A 6,003-nucleotide genomic window follows, 5' to 3' on the forward strand; every position below is an offset into this window, starting at 1 on the left:
TTCTATACATATATATATATATATAATCTGTGTGCATAATGTACAGTGATATTGGACCTTCCAGTGGCCTTTGCTTTGAGTAAGATTGTATTGAGATCATTTTCCTTTTTGTTATAGTACATTTAAGCTGACTTCTTTATCAAAATTCTTTGACATAATAGATTCAAGTTGTTTTATTATTTGTTTAGAGTTTGATGTTGACTTCCCCTGTTATAGCCAGTGAATATCTACATTGAGATGTAAATGATTACATTTGAGAACGTTCATTAAAGTTTGATGGTGGAAGTATGCATATTGTGGTAGCATATTGTTGGTATTAACTTATGCTCATGATTTTGGAAAAACTTATATTGATTTTTTTAAGCATTATGTTTGTATTGTAAATCTAGGAAGCAGATTGTAATATTTCCCTTATATATAGATAAGACAAAAAGTTACCATAATTAAAGGTAAATTATACTTAAAATTACATCTCATTTTTAAAGGTATGAATGTGAATTGTTGTCCACTATAAGTTGGCTCCTCTTTCGTTGAGTGATCATGCCAGTTTTTTGGTTCTACCGATATTTGTTTAGTATTGATTTTTTGTATTATGTACATATCAGGATGGATGATCATAAACTTTGCCAACCCTTGCAGTTCAAGTATGCAAAATAGACAATTGTGCTTTGGGTTACAAGTGAAATAGAGATACTGTCAATAACCAAATCCCAGAAATGTGATTTAGCTTGTAGAAAATGAGTGGTTTCACAAGTGTTCATAACTGTAAATTGTTAGAAATAAACCTCTCAAAGAGTTGGAAGTATTTGTCCCTAAAATAGACAGTTTTTTATTTTTGTGTCTTGTTATTAGAATACTTTTGGAGACCTCTGTTGTAAGGGTATACTGTAATAACATATCATATGTGTAAAAGACTAAGCTTGACACCCATACTGAATGATAACACCTGAAACATGCTGTTACTACTGCCTTTTAGACTTGACCCATTATGTTGCTTTATGATTTGAGTGAAAGTAAATTTGTGATATTGCTAATGATTTATGATGACATGTAGTCAAAAGAACATACATATTGCATATGCATTGCATATTACAAATAACCTGATAGGGGGCAGTGATATTTGCATGAGAATTCATTTAATGTCCTTGTTTCTTGTAACTTGGGAAATGCTTTCACATAGATTCAAAGCTGGAAAAGCTCATTTCGAGTTGTATCTTTTGTGGGAAATAGCCTGAGTATTCTAAATTTCCTGTACTCCAAAAGATTAATTTTGTCTTTCAAAGAGTCCCCATATTTGCTACATGCAATGTTTCCCATCATAAGTCCCTTACACATTCTTAATTTTTTTGGTCCTCTTGTCTATATTTGTTTAATAGTGTTACATTTCTTACATTGAATGTAGAAGTTGCACAATTGAAGCATGTTTTGTACACATCTCAGTGCTTATATTCAGCAGTATATCCAAACAAATGCATTTGTAAGTTTCTAAATGTCCTTTAGTGGAGTTGGTAAGCTGTAAGTAAAGTCATCATGAGGTAAGATGGCCATGAAGCAGTTGTATACGGTGGGCAGAACTTGCAAAATATGTCATTTTATATGCATAGATATGTATTGCTGAATAAGATTTGTAGTTGAAATGTAAAGTTAATACAATGTGTTCTGTGGAAATATTCTCTCATTATAACCATATATACTTCAAATTATTTCATGAAAGCTGATAATGAGGAGTTATTACACGTCCTATGATTGTAGCAGTTTCACATTAGACTTGGAATTGGCTCTGTGCTTGACTTACTGTTACACGAGAAGTGTTCCCTTTTATTCACGAATTTGGAATAAATTGAGTGGTAACGAAGAGAAAGCAGTATATTAGAAAATAAGAAAAGAAAAAAAAACGAAGGTCAGTATTCACAGTAGGTCTATGACTCTGATTTTGTCTATGATTTGCCCTTATGCCACATCTCAAAGTTGATGCTGGTAATAGAACAAACATCTGAACAGTTAAGAGACCTTATTTTGATAATCTGTTGTAATAAAACAAGGTAAATATAACAATAAATCTTTCCTGTGTCATAACGGTAATTTTACACTTTTAGTATATCTGAATGCGATATGGCATCCCTACGTTTATTTTCATTCAATCAGATGTTAAGGTGGGTGCTGCCATTTGTATTTAGTTTTTTTGATATAGCAATTAAGATGTAGCTGACCGCTTAATTAATTTGACGAGTCATCAAAAGTAGCCTAGGACTCTTTGTTTTTATTTTCCAAAGCTGAATAATCTTCATCCGAGACTCCCCACCCCCAATCCCTTGCTCTTGGGGGGCTTACGAGGACTGCGACCCAATGCTAGGGAACTCCCCTACCTTGGGCCTCAGCCCTTGACTCAACTAATTTTTCATGGTCTTTTCTCCCTCCTGCTCTTTTGTTTCTGTCCCTTCTCCAACCATTTCTACAATCCACTTCCTAAGGTGTAAGAGCTGTGGTGAAAGGATGAATGGCTGACTTTGTGCCAGTCCTGAACGGCCTAAGGGAACCATGGGCACGGTATTCCGGTTTTAGTTATCTAGCCCTTACCCCTCAAGGGGACCCTGACGGCTGGACTGTTTCTTTCTCCAGCATAGTCAAGGCTTCCCATGGCCAGTAATGAAGATGTAACACCCTTATTAGGGTCACTGAGGCTTGCTCTTTCATCAAATAGCCCCACTAATTCAAACTCTCCTGGTTCCCCGACCCCAAGGCTCTCCTTTGACCACAACTCTGAACACTGCAACTACTACCTTATTTAACCCTTAATACTTATACAGGAAAACTCTCTATATCCCCAGCAAACTGCCCTATTGATACCAAAGATGGGTCAGATTGTGGTAAAGACATTTGCCTGCCTCAAGGACCGTGATGTGATATCAGTACAGTGCCACTCCATTCCTCCTAGAGGTCATCGTAAGATTCCCACATAGTCAGAATTACTTTCCGTACAAATTAATTCCCATTAATATCTACATTGGTGGAGAATCCTTCCCTGTCCGACCATACCAACCATACAAAACTGTTGGCGCTTAGGACATCCTGCCAAATACTGTCGTTCCATAGCCCGATATCCCCTATGTGCCCAACTTGGGCACAACCGATCAAACTGTTCTGCACAATCACGTACATGTGCTAAGAGTGGCGGTGACTATAATGTATTTTATAGAGGCTGTCTCACCTACAAGTTTGAATCTGAGGTGGCAACTCTCAGATACAAACTTGGTCTCCGTGAAGCCAGACAGAAGCACGTTGACAAGGTTTCTCTCATACTCCCTACTCCAGTAATGTCACTCGCTCAACCCCTTCCACCCCTTCGCAAGATGTTCATACACCCTCCCCTGTACCTATTTCCCAATTCCACTTCTACCTCTACCTCCTGCTTTGTTTTTACACATCCCAATGTAATGTCCCTCTTTCAGTTCCACACATTCTGTTGTCCTGTCCACGCTTTGATACAACTCGCACCTCTGCTTTCCCCCCCACCTGTCCTCCCTTCACCGACCTCCCAACCTATCAGACATCCTTACAGAATCCCACTACTTTCTTCTTTGACCTGTTCTCCTTCCTCAGATGCATACATGTCCTTCACTTGATCAAATCCCCTTACCTAAACCCACCATAACCCATGCTCGTTTCCACCATTTCCTTTCCAAACTATTCCTCAGTCTCTTCTCCAGATTTACCTACTCCTATCTCAATTCACTACATTCTCCCTTCTCCCATCTCCGACACCTTTTCTTAGGGGGCTTAGGAGATGGAGACAAACACAATATAGAGGACCATTAACTTCCCCTCTTATTTCAGGCTTACTATGGCCAGTAACGAAGACTGTACCCTTATTAGGGGCAATAAAGCTTGCCCCTCTTATCAAATTGCCTCCCTAAATCGAACTCCTCAGTTTATCGACTCCTGACTCCCTTTTTATCACGGCTCAGACCACTGCTATTACACCCCCTCGTCGACACTTGCTGTCAACTTAACCCATCCTGAATCACCTACCCAGGTAACTGAACCTCCAAAAGATACCCCTCCTTCAACCGCAATATCCTTGATCCGATCTGCACAATTATCTCCATTTCATACACCATCCTCCCTTATTACAACTCCACAACCTTATTGAGCTCCATGCCACAGCACTATATCACTCCACACCACTCCCTCTTCCTTCCGCCCTCGCCCTTTTACAGTTCCCACCTCTACAACCCTTTTGAGTACTTTGGCCAAGCCAAGTGGGATCGATTTTTTGGGATTCCCGTAACAGCCCCGTACTCTGACAATACTCTACTTTACCAACAATGCCTCCAAAAACAAGTAAGCAGTCTCCTTTCGCAGCCGTGCTGATCGTTCACGCCTTGTCATAGTTATATCTGAATCTTAAGCCCATGCACTACCCGGAATCACACCGCGAACGAAGCAACGCTACGCACGCGATGCAAAGCTACGTGGCTTTCAGTCGCCTCGTTGCATTTTCAATAAAGGAGGGTACACACTTGTTGCATTTCCATGTATCGTATCGTTGTGTACCACATGTATCGGGACGATGCCACATTCCCTGTCCACACGAGGGTTGGCGAGTTGTATATCATTCCATTGGTGTGACGGCAGTGGATAATGGTTAATGGTTAAAAGCGAAATCAATGTGCTAGACCTCTAAGGTGATAGTTGCTATGCGTCATCTATATAGAGTAATCTTAAAATGTTAAAGATGGGTAAAGGAGTTGCTGTGTAAATGGGCTATGTTGTGTCTAGGTAAGGGAATTACATGTGTTCACGTGTATATCCAGGATGGAGTGGAAATGTTAGAGGGGGATGGATGGAGGGAGAATGTACGTGTAGTTAGAGTTGAGGGGGGTGGGTTGTGTTGGGAGGGAGTAGGAGGTGGATGGATATCGGCAGTATCAGGAGGTTGAATATCGGTAGTAGGCGGAATTGAGGGGGTTAGGTTGCCTTAAGAGGGAGTAGGAGGAAGGTGTCTAGGTGGAATATAAGACAGGAGGGGGATGGATATCAGCAGTCACTTCGAGTGTGGAGGGAGCAGGAGTTTTGAAATTTTGTGTCTCAGGCATATAGCTTTGAATATCTTCCAGTTTCTGTAGTAGAGTTGGTTGGAGAATTTTGTGAGATAAAGGTTTTCTTATGAGGGAGGGAGAAGAGACTGGTGTCTGAGGAATAAAGGCAAAGGTAGGTGGAGGTGAGTGTGCGGTAGGGGAAGAAGGGGGGAACGTTTAGTCTCTCTGCTGCGGGTAGTGCGGGGAAGGTCATGTGCACGGAAAGTAATTTTGGCAATGTTGATGGGGTTTCTTTTGATGACCTCTAGGAGGAATGGAGTAGCACTGTACCCATATCACATCACAGTCTTTGAGGTAGCCGAGTAAGTACTCTCCACAATCTGACCAATCGATATCCATAGGGCTGCTTGCTGGGGAGATAGAGACAGTTCCAGTACAAGTATTAAGAGTTGGATAAGGTTCTGCAGGAATGGGGTTGCCAGAGAGAGCAGTTAGATTTGATAATGCTATAGCTTCAGTTTCAGATCTGACTATTACGAGACGGGAACGATCGGTTCGGGTACGAAAGGGGATTGCCCACTTGTTCGTGGAGACATTGTTGAAAGAGAAGAGTGTTGCCTGAGTAAGGAGCTGTAAGGGGGGGGGGCACGAATAATCGGTCCCATTTGGCTGGGCTAAATAGAGTATTTATGATATTGGTAGAGTTGTGGGTGGTAGAAGGACGGGGACGTGATTATTGTTGAGGGTCGTACTGTTATGGAGAGATTTCGAATAAGGCTGTAAGGCAGAGAGAGAGAGGGAGAGGGAGGGAGGAGTGAGTGTGAGAGTGAGTGAGTGTATGTGAGTTAGTGTGAGCTCTCTCTGAAGTTGAGGAAGTTGGGAGAGTAGGAGTCTCCACTTGGGTGGATAATGCACAAGTAGGCATTGAGGAGTGGGTAGTAGTTAGTGTTCAAAGTTGTGGTCA

The 6,003-nt window shown here is 41.2% G+C and overlaps 1 protein-coding gene across 1 annotated transcript in view; it reads left to right on the forward strand.

The window, feature by feature from the left end:
- Positions 1 to 1,668, forward strand: part of LOC113829843 (zinc finger Ran-binding domain-containing protein 2) — a 25,344-nt gene extending 23,676 nt beyond the window's left edge. The window contains exon 9 of the mRNA XM_070132570.1: positions 1 to 1,668. This exon is cut by the window's left edge and continues 1,579 nt beyond it. The gene's annotated coding sequence lies outside the window, so the exon portion shown is untranslated.
- Positions 1,669 to 6,003: the final 4,335 nt, after the last annotated feature.

Source organism: Penaeus vannamei, chromosome 18, assembly GCF_042767895.1.
Source record: "Penaeus vannamei isolate JL-2024 chromosome 18, ASM4276789v1, whole genome shotgun sequence".
In the NCBI taxonomy this organism is placed as follows: Eukaryota; Metazoa; Arthropoda; class Malacostraca; order Decapoda; family Penaeidae; genus Penaeus; species Penaeus vannamei.